Raw genomic sequence first — 18,481 nt, forward strand, 5'->3', positions numbered from 1 at the left:
ATTGTATGGGGTGGACAGGTGTCTTTATGCAGCTAACGACCTCAAACAGGTGCATCTAATTTAGGATAATAAAGGGAGTGGAGGTGGACATTTTAAAGGCAGACTAACAGGTCTTTGAGGGTCAGAATTCTAGCTGATAGACAGGTGTTCAAATACTTATTTGCAGCTGTATCATACAAATAAATAGTTAAAAAATCATATATTGTGATTTCTGGATTTTTTTTTAGATTATGTCTCTCACAGTGGACATGCACCTACGATGACAATTTCAGACCCCTCCATGATTTCCAAGTGGGAGAACTTGCAAAATAGCAGGGTGTTCAAATACTTATTTTCCTCACTGTATACCGGTAGATAGGTAGATAGATAGAAATATTGTTGGTTTAACTTAAAAAAGTAAGTTACCTGTGGTTGCCTTAAAATATTGAGCTCATTGGAAAAAAAAAAATTTGAGTTACTACAATGAAGGAGATTGGCTTTATCAACAGAAACTCAAAATATTATGTTATCTGAACCACATTAATTACCTAAGTTGATTTGACCAAAGACATTTTTTTTTTTTTTTTTATAAATCATGAAAATATTTTTTTCAGTGTACAAGTAACTTTACAACTAAATGTTACCTACTGGTCATTAAAGTATTAATAGATGTCAACTTATTATAACCCTAACCCAAATTAATGAGTATGTTGACAGTCACTTATAGTTAGTAGAAAATCTAAAGTGGATCATCAAATTAAATTGTAACCTATCTATAATCTATTATTTTCCTGAAAGTGTTTGTACATTTTTTTTTTTTTTTTTTTTTCAAATGTGAATTTTCAAGAAACTGGGATCGTCTCCTAAAAGTCCTTCAAGGAGGACAAATGAATATGTTTGGATGTGTGCAGTTCTGCTGGTCTGGAATAACCTGTATGACCTGCTGCTGGTTGTTTTGCATGCAGCTTGTTTCTGGCAGATCTTTGCATAAGCCGTAATTCTGAACCTGAAAACTTATAAGCAGAGAGATGTACTTAGCACTTGACAAACAAACACATCTGCCTGGAGACTTCACTGTCTCTAATGACCAATGTGTTACCTAGTTACACACCACAGGCAGGGAGGGAAGGGCTCAAGTTTACAACATTTTATTTAACCCTAAATGCAAGCATTGTTTGCTATATTTTTTAATATAAACTATTACCTGATATTTCTCAATTTAGATATCTGTGAACTAACCCTTTTCCTATTTACTTTATATAAAAAAGGGGTTCATATTAACAGCCCTAGTGTACTTTATATGGGTCAAAAGTTTTGTCATTTGCATGTTACCTTTTTGTCATCACATACAGGCAATGTTTATCATGTTCAGATTTTTATTAAGAAATAGGCTAAATAAGCTGTCATTTATCAGATTTTTTTATTAATAGAGACTTTTTAGAGAAAATTCCCTTGAAGCAACCTGAGTTTCGGTACACGCACGCACACACGCACACACCCATACACGCATAGACATGTTGCGTTTTCATGTTTTATGGGAACTTTCCATAGAGATAATTATTTTTATGCTGTTCAAACTGTATACTCTATCCTCTTACTTAATTTGAGATCATTATTTAGAACTATTTACTTGTGGGAGCTGATGGCTGATCGCCACAGTGTGGATTTCAGGTCTTTGTGGTGTCATTTGGTCATTGTTGGCAAAACCACACACACACACACACACACACACACACACACGCACACACACACACACACACACTTCTGTCTGAGAAAACCTGCTACCACTAGATGGCAGTATGTGCTAAAAACAGACAACGGCACCGTAATCAAGCGTTCTTTTCTCATTTAATACGCTTAATGTGGCTTAAGAAAGTGATATTGAAATACCAAATTTAGTACACAATATAGGCCTAACTTATTAATAAAGCATACTTTGTAGAGGCAAACAGATTATGAACAACACCAATAGAACCACAAAGAAAACTGGAAGTACTTGGAAAGAAGTAGAATAAATGAACAGAATGTGTTTTTTCCCTCTTTTTGCTTATTACAACATCTATTCTGTTTACTTGATTAATAATAATAATAATAATAATGATGTATATGGCACCTTCTGAACTGATACGTGTAAATAAAGAATATTAATTTTGTTACTGATGATGGTAATGATGAACCAATAACAGCCACAGAATGTGATAGATAAGGCACATTTAAACTATTTTACAGATTGTTTGGGTCGCTTTCCATCCTTTGCAAATATTTAAACAATTATAAATTGTAGGGCATAAAAATATCCTGAGAATAGAATTAGGTTCACAGCACCAGAGAGTAATCTTGACGGCACTCGCAAGAAAATGGATAAGATTGGCTACATAATCAAATTCACAAATATTACACCATTTAAACATTATTAAAAATACATAGGCTACTGAGTTAGCCTACTAAAACAATCTTTGTCAAAGATGTTACAAACCCGTTTTTAAAATGCTCGTTGGAAAAGGGGTAAGCAACATAAAAGGACACGCGAGGCAAAGTGCAGTTTAAACATTTATTAGAAGGCTAGCCGGGTTTCACCGCTGCGTGCCTCACTCTTATTCTATTCTCAACAGGAGCCATTAGAGCAACGGGGCACAGGTGCGCAGGGGCGGAGCCTAACACTCAGAAGAGAAAGAAACCAATCAGAGCACAGAAACGGATACACACAAAATACAAATACAACACTCATAAGGCTTAGGCCGTAGCAAAGAATATACTTGTTTGTTCACAGTTTAAATGTTCTTGTTTCCATTTGTTTAATTTCAAGATCTGAGGTGAATTATCCATTGTTGCTTTTACAGCTACAAAGCTGGAGCACTAAATGATGTTCAAAGTCACATTACACACTTTTAATATTAAATAAAGCACATAAATCATTGCCACACTTTGTGTTTGTTGTTCCAACACGACGTCGCAGAAAAATAGAAACCGTTTCTAAAATAGAATCGTTGCGTGTTGCCGTCGCGGCTGGTTAGGACAAAAACTCTGATTAACATGGAAAAGAACCTTTTATCGGCGTCGCGTGTAGTTAGTACACGGTGTAATATGACTCGGGACTACAGAGTTGTCTCAGAGAGTAATTTGTTAATTTTGTGTTGACCGCGCATGTGCAACATCCACTAGGTTCTGTACTGGAAACAAAAATGATTAGTTCATCTCTCGAGTCTTCGGGTTCGGGTCCGAGTCTTTCGTTCTTCCCGTCAGTCCCATAGAGGCTTTGCTGTCGGTACCGGAAAGAGAAATGATTAGTTCACCTCTCGAGTCTTCGGGTCGGATTCTTCTGAGTCTTTTGTTCTTCTGTCACGTGATGAACGAATGACTCGAACCGGAAGTCGATAGACTTGAAACATGAACTAATCAATTCTGTATCCGGTACTACAGACTGCAAAGCTCAGTTTATGAGGATGTCGGGATGAACGAACAGCTTCGGGAGGTGAGGGACTACTCGTTTCTGTTTCTCATAATTTGGCCTTTTCCTTGCATTGCAATTTTTTTCTTATTCTAAATGCGATCAACATTTGATGTGTTTGGGGAATTTGGCTAACATGTAACATTTGAAATACATTCTGCTGAAATGAACGAAATAACTCGAAAAAAGATTTGTTCATTTTGATGAACGAGATTCAAAGATCTGAGTTCGTAAAATGATCCGAACTTCCCACTACGAAATTAAATAAGGATGCGTTAGCTCGACAAAATGATCTCGTGGCCACAACTTTATCACGTTCCCACAAGTTAATGTGTCATGGCCACGACAAAACTAAGTGAACCGAACATGTCCCCTCCTGATGACCGTACAAAGCAACTCATAATGCAAGACTTACTTTCTGGATCATTTTCATGCTGTTGAGCTGCTCCCCTCAGTTCGTTCACAACATGTGGGAACTCTTCCTCAATCTCCTGAAACTCTTGTAATGACAGGGTGAAAAGGCTGCAGGTGGTCAGCGCAGAAACTGTGGCCAACTGCCTTCCACTGTTGTAAAGTTTTTCTTTCTTCAAAGCAGAGACCAGTGAGACAGTTGGGATCGCGTTCAAAGGAAGTTATTCTTTATTGAGAACTCCGCGGTACGCGGCTGTAGAAACGTCCAACATGATCTAAAGTAGGCCTATATAAATTTACATGGTGTCTTATAGGAATTTTATGAGGAGGGAGTTTTGAAGGTGGAGACAAATTCAAACAAAGCACGTAAATGAGTATACAAGTTAAGGAACCCCGCCCCAGACCCCAGAGTGTTACCAGTATCAATTTAATCAGCATACCTATTCAAATGCTGATACTGGCCAGGAACGCTGGTTCCACGGGCCATCCCAGACAAAAGGTGCGTCTTGGAGCTACTGGCTAGAGCCATTAAAGACTCATTTAAAACACAATAGAGAGAACAGGACTGGCAGGAACTGTTGATACCATTATCCTAACCTAACCTTAAAATGCTAACTTCAATATACTCAACTTTTACTGTTGCAAACTAAATTAAACATTTAATAAAATATGTAATCCAACACTTCCCCCTTTGAGAGTTCTTAAAAACTCTCACATAATATACAAATTTATACACTTAAAAGTTAATTCTTGTAACTTGTGTAAGTTACAGGCACACAGCATATGTTCATTCTTGTAACTGGTGTAAGTTACAGGCACAAGCATGATCTGTGTTGTACATCTGTAATTGCATGCTGACACAGAAACAAAACATGCAATTTAGGGTCCGTGAATTTCTCTGCGTTGTGTATTTTTCATTTTCTTTTGTGATAGTTCGTTCAGCAGTGGGTCTGGTTGTCTTCTTGAGGTTGGGGCTTCATACGCAGATGAGACGGTCGTTGCATATGGATCTCGGAAAAGACATCAAGTTTTATCTGCACACTGTAAGACAGAAAACAGAAAAACAGAGAGCAGTATTTCTTCAAAACACTACGGTTGTAGCAGTTTAAACACTATGGTTCTATCGTTTTCAGAGTCTACTGTTGTCGTTTCATTCTTTCCCTATTTCTTAATTGATTTGACACCTATGGACCAGTGAGGTAAGGATGGACTAAATGGGGAAAGGCCTATGAGGTTGTCTTCACCCTGGATTGGCCCCCGAACGCCTGTTGCGTCAGTTCTTTCCAGGGCCCTCACTGAACCGTGTCCTTTTCTGGCCCTGTGTTGTGTACACACTGTACAGTGTGTGAGAAAATTGGCACATTTTCATTCTCCAGTGAAACATCAGTCTTAATAAACATCATTAACAGAGGATGATGTCTGATTGTAGTGTTCTGCAGTAACATTTAAGGCTGTGAGTATACTGAATGTCCCCCAAACAAAGGCTGTGACAGTCAATAACTTTTTCATCTTTGTTGTGAGTTACTGGGGAGATTAAGCAATCACAGCCCAAATGGTTAACACCTCAAAAAGCTTAGCCACGAGTCCAATGATGAGGGGAGGGGTTGCTTTAAAGTAGCAAACAAATGTAGTAAGAGCTGCATAACATTGTTAACTTGTCTTAAGTTATTTTTGTTTTTTCTACATTCTTTTCCAAAATGTCCGTGCTTGCCACAGTAAGAACAACTGGCTTCTCTAGGACTTTTGCGTTTCTTTGGCTTCTCTGAGTTGACCTTAAAGGATGCTGCTGCAATTTTTACCCTTGCCTTGACATCAGAGTCTCTTTCCCAAGTAGCTAACTTGTCCAAGTTGTTTTGCAGGGTTCTACTGGACCATGTTAGTTCTAAGTAAGGCAATGCATTTTTATGTTCTGACAGAAGACCCTGAAACCATGCGCGAACTAGGGGACCATTATCACCTAGCACCTTTTCTGCAGTATCTGCAATTCCACTGTACACTGCAACTACCTGACAGAACCTCTCAGTATATTCACTCACAGTTTCTTCTTTCTCTTGTACACAATTGGTAATTTTCGACCAGTCCACTTTCGGTCCAACAATGTCCTTTAACACTTTCAGAACTTCCTCTCTCAATTCATCTTTACTGGCTTGTTGCAGTTCAGAATTGTTTACAGCACTTTCAAAATCATTGAATTCTGACTCAGTCAAGATCTGTGATATTAGCTGGGTGACTTCAGCTAGAGTCATATCATAGAGCCGCATCTTTTTGGACAACTCTCTCCTAAACTCAGAAAAATTTCTTTGCACTGATGGCAAACTTTCAGCAATTCTCTCTATATCTTTAGGACATAAAGCTGTTTTGACTGCTTGTGGCTGCAATATGGGGGTTGCAAATGAAACTGTATCAACACCTTTTCCCTGAGGCTTTTGTCTAGCTACGCACACTTCAACTGCATTTACATCTTCATTTACATCTGCATTGACATTGTCCTCTATACTATCAAAAGACTGTAAATCAGGATAGCTTTCATCTGACCGTTGGTTTTCTGAGTCACATTTGGTTGAGGCCTTGAGGCCCACCGTTTTTGTGAAACAGGACACTTGAGTAAGCAATTTTTTATTCTGTTCTTTCAAATTATCTATACAACGAGCTTGTTCTTGTACAATGGATAAGCTAAATTCTTTGTGACAGAAGATAATGCCTTTGACACTGTTCTTGCGAATACTTTCTCCTAGTACCTTCTTACAATCTTCGATTGACCAAACTTTGCCTGGATTAATGCCAAATTTCTTTGTTAAATTCAATCTGACTTCCTCAGTCACGATGGAGTCCATGTGCTCTGATAACAAAGACTTGAATTCACTGTCTGTCCGTAAAGGTTTAATCAGTCTAGTACTTTTCCTAAACATTTTTGTGAATTTCTTTGTTACCACACAATCAAAAACATTAAAACTTCTCTCTACTGTCTACAATAGAGGGTACACTTGTTAACACAGCTTAACTATTGTTAACTTTCCAAATTACCACACTTAACTTCCCTGCCGACAAGAACAGAGAATCAACAGAAATAACTAGCACGTAAAGCTAATTCTTCTCTGCCTAAAGCAAAGGATACCAACTATTAGCACTTGATGCTAACTTTCTCTAGCTTACAGATAGGTCTTCTCTAGCAAGAGCATACACATAATATTAACATGTAACTGTTAATCTTCCCTGCCATCAACAGAGGATCAATTTCATCTCTAAAAGAAAACTTTTTAGAGGCTTATCTTTAGTTAACCAAACTCTACAGCTGTTTGTTAACTACTTCTCTGAACGGCGCAGAGGAAAACATTTGTACTGGTCTGCATTGGTTCTTTGAATGGAGTGTAAACTCACCGAATCGTTGGTTGTACAGAAAAATTTCATCTGGAACTCAGTCAGCTTTGTTGAGATCTTTGAGCTTGAAGTTTCAAGATTCAGTCTGGGACTCAGTCAGCTTTGTTGAGATCTTTGAGCTTGAAGTTTTCAATCTGGAGGAAGCTGGAAAGCTTGAAGTTTCAAGATTCAGTTCTTTGAGTTTCCTTTTTCTCCATCCGGGTCACGGCACCATCTGTTGTAAAGTTTTCTTTGTTCGAAGCAGAGACCAGTGAGACAGTCGGGATCGCGTTCAACAGAAGTTGTCTTTATTGAGAACTCCGCTGTACGCGGCTGTAGAAACTTCCAACATGATCTAACTCAAACATTATACATTTACAGTTTATATACATTTAGGGGCAGGAACCGAAAAAGACAGGTTTAGGAACTGGTTTTAGACTGAGAGCATTGCCCACCCTAATCCACTCAGCATATCTATTCAAACACTGAGACCCGAGTACAGGACTGGCTGGACTTTCTTGCTAAAACACAAACTCCAAGAGTTTCAGTAAAACAGGACTGACCAGAGTCGTTTGCTAGAAAACTCTGATAATCATAATTTATACCTAACCTTAACATGCTAAATTCAATGTAAACCTAAATGAAACATTTTAATACATTTGCATTCCCACACTTGCCCCTTTGAGAGTCTTAAAAAAAACTCTCACAAAATACAAATTTATACACTTAAAAGTTAATTCTTGTAACTTGTGTAAGTTGCAGGCACATATAACTTGCTCTGTGTTGTTCATCTGTAATTGCATGCTGACACAGAAACATAACATGCAATTAGGGTCCGTGAATTCTCTGCGTTGTGTATTTTTCATTTTCTCTTGTGATAGTTCGTTCAGCAGTGGGTCTGGTTGTCTTCTTGAGGTTGGGGCTTCATACGCAGATGAGATGGTCGTTGCATATGGATCTCGAAAAAAACATCAAGTTTTATCTGCACACTGTAAGACAGAAAACAGAAAAACAGAGAGCAGTATTTCTTCAAAACACTACGGTTGTAGCAGTTTAAACACTATGGTTCTATCGTTTTCAGAGTCTACTGTTGTCGTTTCATTCTTTCCCTATTTCTTAATTGATTTGACACCTATGGACCAGTGAGGTAAGGATGGACTAAATGGGGAAAGGCCTATGAGGTAGTGTCTTCACCCTGGGTTCACCCCCGAACGCCTGTTGCGTCAGTTCTTCCCAGGGCACCTCACTTGTCCGTGTCCTATTCTGTCCCTGTGTTGTGTACACACTGTACAGTGTGTGAGAAAATTGGCACATTTCCATTCTCCAGTGAAACATCAGTCCTACTAGACATCATTAACAGAGGATGGTTGTCTGACTGCAATATTCTATGGCATAACATTTAAGGCTGTGAGTTTTCTGAATGTCCCCCAAACAAAGGCTGTGACAGTCACTTTCCTTTTGTTCTATTAAACAAAAATAAGTCTTTCATCTTTGTTGTGAGTTACTGGGGAAATTAAGCACTCACAGCCTAAATGGTTAACACCGTATCAAGTTGCCCCACGAGTTTAACGAGGAGGGGAGGGGCTGCTTTAAAGTAGCAAACAAATGCAGTAAGAGCTGCATAACATTGTTAACTTGTCTTAAGTTATTTTTGTTTTTTCTACATTCTTTTCCAAAATGTCCGTGCTTGCCACAGTAAGAACAACTGGCTTCTCTAGGACTTTTGCGTTTCTTTGGCTTCTCTGAGTTGACCTTAATGGATGCTGCTGCAATTCTTACTCTCTCTTTGACATCAGAATTTCTTTCCCAAATAGCTAAACTTTCTAGGTTACTTCTGAGAGTTCTTTTAGCCCACGTAATATCTAGGAATGGCAAGGCTGTTCTGTACTCAGCTACAAGACCATCTGCCCAAATTCGGATTAGAGCTCCTTTGTCAGCTAACACACTTTCGGAATCATCCACTATTCCACTGTACGTTACCGCTACCTGACAGAACCTCTCAGTATATTCACTCACAGTTTCTTCTTTCTCTTGTACACAGCTAGTAACTCTCGACCAATCGATTTTGGGTCCTAAGATATTCTTTAGGATTTTCAAAACACCTTCTCTCAAATCGCCTTTACTGACATGTTGCAGTTCGGAAGTAACAGCAGACTCAAAATTGTTGAATTCAGATTCAGTTAGAATTTGTGACATCAGCTGTGTGACTTCCGGCAACGACATGTCGTAAAGATGCATTTTGCTGAACAATGCTCTTCTAAATTCAGAAAAATTTGTACGTGCTGAGGGTAAACTCTGGGAGAGTCTATCTATATCCTTAGGACCTAAAGATGTTTTGGCAACTGTTTGTATTTGGACAACAGAAGAGTTCGGAGTAACACTTTCAGTTCCCTGAGATCTTCTCCTAGCCCCACAAACCTGCACTGAATCTACAGGCTGATCAGTTACTGATTGGATGGCTACATTTGTTTCAACGAAAGCTTTTAAGTCAGGATAATTGTTATCAGGCTGACTAACTTCTTCCACATCAGTTTTTTCTGCATCTTTGTTGTGGTTTACTTTCTTAGTCAACGAAGATATTCTAGCATGGAGCTCTTTGATCTGTTTCTCTAGCTCAGAGTTGCGCTTAGACTGTTCTGTAGCTAGGGTTAAACCGAATTCTCTGTGACAGAAGATAATGCCTTTGGCACTGTTCTTGCGAATACTTTCTCCTAGTACCTTTTTACAATCTTCGATTGACCAAACTTTGCCTGGATCAATGCTAAATTTCTTTGTTAAATTCAATCTGACTTCCTAAGTCACGATTGAGTCCATGTGCTCTGATAACAAAGACTTGAATTCACTATCTGTCCAAAAAGGTGTAATCTGTCTAGTACTTTTCCTAAACATTTTGTGAATTTCTGTTACCACAAACAAAACACTAAAAAAAAACTTCTCTCTACTGTCTTGCAAACAGAGGGTACAATCTTATTAGCACATGAGGCTAAATCTAATTCTAAAGCTAATTCTCTAGCTTACAGATAGGTCTTCTCTAGCAAGAGCATACACACAATATTAACATGTAACTGTTAATCTTCCCTGTCAACAACAGAGGATCAATTTCATCTCTAAAAGAAAACTTTTTAGAGGCTTATCTTTAGTTAACCAAACTCTACAGCTGTTTGTTAACTACTTCTCTGAACGGCGCAGAGGAAAACATTTCTACTGGTCTGCATTGGTTCTTTTAATGGAGTGAAACTCACCGAGTCTTTCATTTGTAGAGAAAGATTCCGTCTGGAAAATTCAGTCTTTGAGATCTTTTTGGAGCTTGAAGTTTTCAATCTGGATTCAGAAAATTCAGTCTGGAACTCAGTCAGCTTTGTTGAGATCTTTGAGCTTGAAGTTTCAAGATTCTTTGAGTTTCCTTCTTCTCCATCCGGGTCACGGCACCATCTGTTGTAAAGTTTTTCTTTCTTCAAAGCAGAGACCAGTGAGACAGTTGGGATCGCGTTCAACGGAAGTTATTCTTTATTGAGAACTCCGCGGTACGCGGCTGTAGAAACATCCAACATGATCTAAAGTATATAAATTTACATGGTGTCTTATAGGCATTTTAGGAGGAGGGAGTTTTGAAGGTGGAGACAAATTCAAACAAAGCACGTAAATGAGTATACAAGTTAAGGAACCCCGCCCCAGACCCCAGAGTGTTACCAGTATCAATTTAATCAGCATACCTATTCAAATGCTGATACTGGCCAGGAACGCTGGTTCCACGGGCCATCCCAGACAAAAGGTGCGTCTTGGAGCTACTGGCTAGAGCCATTAAAGACTCATTTAAAACACAATAGAGAGAACAGGACTGGCAGGAACTGTTGATACCATTATCCTAACCTAACCTTAAAATGCTAACTTCAATATACTCAACTTTTACTGTTGCAAACTAAATTAAACATTTAATAAAATATGTAATCCAACACCACCAAACAGGAAGCTGATCTCTGCAGAAACACAAAACTTAAAATGGTGAGTATGAGGCTGGTTGTTTAAAACACATTGGAGTTTCACAGCAAAGATTATCTGACTGACCATCTGATCAATCCGGCACACAAAACTGGGAAAACATTTTCTTGATCTGGCAAGCTCTGTAATCTAATTTTGAGCATTTTTGAGTGTGAAACTCGTGTAATTGACACTGTTCTCACGCTCTCACACCACACGTCTGTTTTCTCATGCAGTGAAAAACATTGCAGAGTAAAGAGGACACTGACAACATAGCGAAAGACAAGAGGTTCCTTTTGATATCACACTTACAAATAAATCAGACAGAATAAAAGCGTATTTGTCGTGCTGTCCGAGGAGAGGGCTCCGGGCTCAGTATTCATCCCGAACCCAGAGTACTCCCCCCGTATTCCTGGCTGTGGAAGAATAAGCCAAGAGTGAGGAGTCGGGGTGGTGGAGGGATCCTGAAAAACTGTCAAGGAATGTTAGGTGAGTTGACAGAGTGAATATATATGCTTCTTCTCATGCTGATAGGGTAGACATAGTAATTGTTTGATGACAAGTTGATTGGATTGATTATTTGAACGTGCTCCTCCCGAACTTTGTTTATAAAACATCATATGAAACAAATTGCATTTAAAGCAAAAGTTTAAACACCCGCTCTAAGTGTGCATGTTTTGATGTCCAAATGTTCTTGTTCTTAAATATTTAAATAGCATATAAAATAGCATATTTTTAACATATATATATATATATATATATATATATATTGTATATTACATATATCTATTATGTGTGTGTATGTATAAAAATCAGGCAGCTGAAACTAATTAAATAGTCTCGGGTGCCTGATTTTTTTATTTCAATGCAAAATGTTATAACATTTTTGCCCAGCTCTTTATATGAGGTTGGATATTTATGTCCAACTTTATTCGCATTCATACAGTATCAGCATAATGTATACAGCAGATCTCAACTGCTTTATTGCTTGTATTGTTGCAAAATGTAAACTATTATTTTGACTATTATCGCCTATATTATCTGATAAATGTGACTATCAGAAGCATGCAGAAATTCAGATATTTTAAACATTAACATGATTTTCTGTAAAGCTGCTTTGAAACAATGTGTTTTATATATCATGGCATAATATCATCAGAGCTGCCTTGTATTTATTTGTTGAATAAACAAACTTAACAAATACAAACAATAAACAAAAAATGTTAACTCTCAAAATTCACCTTTACCTTGTATGCATTGCCAGTCGCAGACATGCTCCCAAATGCTGTGATCACCCAAGAAATAAATGCAATACACATTACATATCCAATCACCATACTTACAATAGCTATCCACCGTTCATCCACACCTAAAAAAACAAACAAAAGGGAATCACTTTAGTTCAATGTAAACTACTTTTTCAGTGGTGTTTGCTCATGCAAAACCTTATGCCACAATGCTAGGGTGCCATGGCATGGCTAAGCCATTGCTTTTTTTGTTTTCATCCGGCAGATGGAAATCATATGTCTGATCACTTAAAAGTAATCATAGATTAACTAACTTTGTATCAAAGGTTTTTAAAAAAAATCCCAAATCCTGATCGTAAAAGTGATGCTGTCCTTAGCAAACGCCACCGATTAAAGTGATTTCAGGAGACATTTTTCTGCAAAGACTGATTATCAGATTGATTATCATTTCTCAAAAAATAATTAATATGGAAAGAATGTTGTGCGGCGTACGTGTTGGTGAGTCAGTTGATCTCCAGACCATTTGAGAGAAAGCTCTGGAGGAAGCATAGGAGTATTTTCCCCGATCGAGGTATTCTGCAAAATGTAACAGAAAGAAAGGAAGACATGTTGAACACATCATGTCAAACAAATGCCTGCATAAGCAATGAAAAATGAGACATACCTCAATTTTCTCTCTTACAACCCAGCAATCTTGGGGAAACTCTTCCATTCCAGATATGAAGTACTGAACGCAAGTGTTCCAGTGCCAAATGAGGACCATCATCAGGAAAACTAAGACAACCCTGAATAACTTCTTGACTTCAAGCTGTACATCAGACAACTAAAATGATAGATAATAAAACATAAAGTATCCATAGAACGGGTACAAAATACAACCAAAAATGTCCTGTTGCTTGCTGGTTTATCGTGTTATGACAGGAAAAATATGAGAAAATACTACAAAAATGAAATAAAAAATCCTTTCATCTTATTTTTACTTTTTAAAAAAAATGTTATTATTAAATACTATTTAGGCTGTTTGGGGTTCTTGAGTTGCTTGGAAGGTTCTTGGAAGTTCTGTTTAAAGTTTCACAACAAATTGTGCCTTCTTTCATTTATTATTTCCCCCCCCGTGAGCAAGCCAAAGGTGACTGTGGCAAGGAAAGTTCTCCTCTGGCTGTACAGTGTGAACATATTGCCATTGAAAATTTCTTGCATAAACATGACGGTGAGTTGTGCTGAAACTTACACTTTCCAATTCAAACCAGGATCTCAGAAGCTCACGGAGTAAACGGATCATACTGAGAATCCTCACAAACATGAGTATCTGCGCCAACTCCGGAGCCATCAGTGAAGTAGTGTCAGCGTGATCAAAATGCTCCTGTGGTGAATTGGTTGTACTGTAAGAAGTATCTCTACAATTTGATCAGTGTGAGTGATATTAACTGATGAATACAATTACCACAGTAATAATGATAGTGTCGAGCGGAAATGCAGCCATCACATCAGGAACAAACCAAGACCTGAAATCCTTTCTTATTAATTTCGGATCAAGGATGACCTAGATAGAAACAGGAATGCATTGTATCCATTTTTAACCGTATTTTAGAAAGGTAAAGCCATAATAAATAATTAATATTACAGTATAGACATACAAGACAATGAAGGCATGTTCATACCTGACCGTCTTCACTGAAAATGCCCATTCGAAAATTAAGGCCAACATCAACACAAAACAGGAGGTCTGAGAATACATTGAAAGCCACCCAGTATTTGTGGGCACTACCATGCATATCATCAGAAAATGCCACGTCCAGAGGAATTGTTACAAGGTTCACAAATGTTAAGACCACCATATACACAAGATAGTAGTGCCTAAAAGACAGAAAAAGGCAAATTTTAACATTTCTTTTTAGATCACTGTGATGGCATTAATGGCACATTGACAGACACAAGAAGACATTACATCCTCATGACAACATATGTATTTATTTAAATAAATAGTGATAATGCCAAAGAAGACTTTATACCTTGAATTACCATGCAAAAACATGGTACATATCACATAGTATCATTAGTAGCACACGTTCTGTATTAATTTCAATTGCAAGTGTAAAGTTTTTAATTTTATCGTTACATTTTATATTACTTATATTTATTACAAATTTAATCGCGTGTATTAAAAAATATGTATTTAAATTGTGTTTGATTTTATTAAGATATTACAAAACAATATTTGTTCAGTGTAATCAGTTTTCGTCTGTCATTCATGTTCACTAATAACCGTCCTAGAGATAAAATAAGACGTCATAATATAGCCTAAATAAATATATATGTTTACGTTACAACGATCACACTTCTAATTAAGTTACCATATGCTGATGCTGAATAATTAGAAACTGAATTACGTTAGCTTGGTTAATATGAAATATGGTGAGCCCAAAAATGAAAATTCTGTCAGTAATTACTCACCCTCATGTTGTTCCAACCCCGTAAGACCTTCGTTCATCTTCGGAACACAAATTAAGATATTTTTGATTAAATCTGAGAGCTGGCTCACTTCTCCATAGGCTTCTAAAGACGTTATAACTTGCTGGCCCAGAAAATGCATTAAAGCAGCGCTTCTGTGTTGCACGTCACCACGTATAGGCTCACTATTGGCCGACGCTGATGTTGGCATAGGCGAGCAACAGAAGCGCTGCGCTAAAACACTACGTGAAAAAACTAACATCTTGATGTAGGTCTGGCTTGCTAGGCTACGACTACGACGCTGTTTGGCCATACTACAGAAATATGATGATAACCATGGGGATTTCCGATTTCAGTAGCCTAATGATCAATTGGATAATATTTTGCTGAATTTACGAATCAAGTTAGGTGAAGTTACTGTCAAAATGTATTCGTATAGCGCTCAATTCACATCGTCTCAAAGCAGCTTTACAAAAAATCATATTGTAAGCTTTAGGCTAATATTGAGCAGTTTTATATATATATAATAAGATTGCGGTATTATAAACCAATTAAATTGGGTGTGGGCGGAGCGACACGTGTCGCCCCGCCTAAAAGTGTCGCCCCGCCCCATCGTCCAGACTGCACTCTGGGGTACTACTATGGGTACTACTCTCAGACAGCTGTGTGTGGATCGTGCAAGGCTAAACCGGCGAAATGAAAGTCTCAAAATCCAAATGAATCAAATAGGATTGACTCAGAAACGAGTCAATGAATACACGCGTATCAGCTGATCCACAAATATACATCTTACTTGTTGCATGCAAATATTCTGACCTACATTAATACAAAATCGAGGTTTTGTATTCACAAAAAATGTGTCTATTTAAACAAATTGCTACACATTCATTCAATTTAGAATTTTGCACACGCAAGTTGAAAGGCATTTGGTTGTAGATTGTAAAACATATATGCAACCTTTATCAAGTTCATGGATTATAGAGCTTGCACGTGTTAATCATTTTGATACTATATTCATCCCATAATAAACCATGGTACATTTGAGTGGAAATAAGTCTGCCTAATTCAGTGGTGCTCAACTTTTGGGGCAATATTTAAAGGCCCCACAATATACTTCTAATAATTCTGCTGTGACAAAGTTGCTTATTTTCAAACTTTTTTATTTACAAAAACTATATATATACAGTGAGGAAAATAAGTATTTGAACACCCTGCTATTTTGCAAGTTCTCCCACTTAGAAATCATGGAGGGGTCTGAAATTGTCATCGTAGGTGCATGTCCACTGTGAGAGACATAATCTAAAAAAGAAAATCCAGAAATCACAATGTATGATTTTTTAACTATTTATTTGTATGATACAGCTGCAAATAAGTATTTGAACACCTGAGAAAATCAATGTTAATATTTGGTACAGTAGCCTAGCCTTTGTTTGCAATTACAGAGGGCAAACGTTTCCTGTAGTTTTTCACCAGGTTTGCACACACTGCAGGAGGGATTTTGGCCCACTCCTCCACACAGATCTTCTCTAGATCAGTCAGGTTTCTGGGCTGTCGCTGAGAAACACGGAGTTTGAGCTCCCTCCAAAGATTCTCTATTGGGTTTAGGTCTGGAGACTGGCTAGGCCACGCCAGAACCTTGATATGCTTCTTACAGAGCCACTCCTTGGTTATCCTGGCTGTGTGCTTCGGGTCATTGTCATGTTGGAAGACCCAGCCTCGACCCATCTTCAATGCTCTAACTGAGGGAAGGAGGTTGTTCCCCAAAATCTCGCAATACATGGCCCCGGTCATCCTCTCCTTAATACAGTGCAGTCGCCCTGTCCCATGTGCAGAAAAACACCCCCAAAGCATGATGCTACCACCCCCATGCTTCACAGTAGGGATGGTGTTCTTGGGATGGTACTCATCATTCTTCTTCCTCCAAACACGTTTAGTGGAATTATGACCAAAAAGTTCTATTTTGGTCTCATCTGACCACATGACTTTCTCCCATGACTCCTCTGGATCATCCAAATGGTCATTGGCAAACTTAAGACGGGCCTTGACATGTGCTGGTTTAAGCAGGGGAACCTTCCGTGCCATGCATGATTTCAAACCATGACGTCTTAGTGTATTACCAACAGTAACCTTGGAAACGGTGGTCCCAGCTCTTTTCAGGTCATTGACCAGCTCCTTCCGTGTAGTTCTGGGCTGATTTCTCACCTTTCTTAGGATCATTGAGACCCCACGAGGTGAGATCTTGCATGGAGCCCCAGTCCGAGGGAGATTGACAGTCATGTTTAGCTTCTTCCATTTTCTAATGATTGCTCCAACAGTGGACCTTTTTTCACCAAGCTGCTTGGCAATTTCCCCGTAGCCCTTTCCAGCCTTGTGGTGGTGTACAATTTTGTCTCTAGTGTCTTTGGACAGCTCTTTGGTCTTGGCCATGTTAGTAGTTGGATTCTTACTGATTGTATGGGGTGGACAGCTGTCTTTATGCAGCTAACGACCTCAAACAGGTGCATCTAATTTAGGATAATAAATGGAGTGGAGGTGGACATTTTAAAGGCAGACTAACAGGTCTTTGAGGGTCAGAATTCTAGCTGATAGACAGGTGTTCAAATACTTATTTGCAGCTGTATCATATAAATAAATAGTTAAAAAATCATATATTGTGATTTCTGGATTTTTTTTTTTTAGATTATGTCTCTCACAGTGGACATGCACCTACGATGACAATTTCAGACCCCTCCATGATTTCCAAGTGGGAGAACTTGCAAAATAGCAGGGTGCTCAAATACTTATTTTCCTCACTGTATATATATATATATATATATATATATATATATATATATATATATATAAAACAATAACTAAATAATTCCATAAGTTTTAATAACAATGCTGTTCAGGGTTTACACTTTTTATAATTGTGTTTACATGACCTTTCTAGTTGTCTGTGATTACAGGAATTTTAGGAATTCACAGTTACAGGAACTGTGATTTTATTTTTATATTGACCATAATACTATTTTTTATCCAATAAAATATATTTAAGCTTAAAGTTAATAGAAATTTTGAAAAATTATATTCATTATAAAAAAATACGTACATGGATGTGATATTTTTTACGAATCTCCATGACTTATCCATGAGCACCCTGTTTCGTAAATAATAAATGGCAGTTAAGGAAACATATGAAAGGATTTTAGTTTACATTTTGATTATTCGCTGTTTTAGATTGTTATTTAGCCAAACATTTATCTAGTTTTTCTGTATATTTGCTGACTGCAATTTCACTGGCTTATAATATACACTGCCCGGCCCAAAAAAAAAAAGAAAAAGAAATGTTCCAAAGATGTGTTCCAAAGATGAACGAAGGTCTTACGGGTTTGGATTGACATAAGAGTGAGTAATTAATGACAATTTAAATTTTTGGGTGAACAAACCCTTTAAGGTCTGGACTCTGGACCTTTTAAGGTCTGAAAATTATTCTTTATTCTCCCTCCCAACCATTCTTTCACAATTTGAGCCTGATGAATCTAGACATAGTCATCCAGTGTCTTCCTACATGGTTGTTTAAGAAATGAAAAGCAACACACTCCATCAATTAGGGTTAGAAGAAATGTTG

Source organism: Abramis brama, assembly GCF_963993115.1.
Source record: "Abramis brama genome assembly, chromosome: 9".
NCBI classification, from domain to species: domain Eukaryota; kingdom Metazoa; phylum Chordata; class Actinopteri; order Cypriniformes; family Leuciscidae; genus Abramis; species Abramis brama.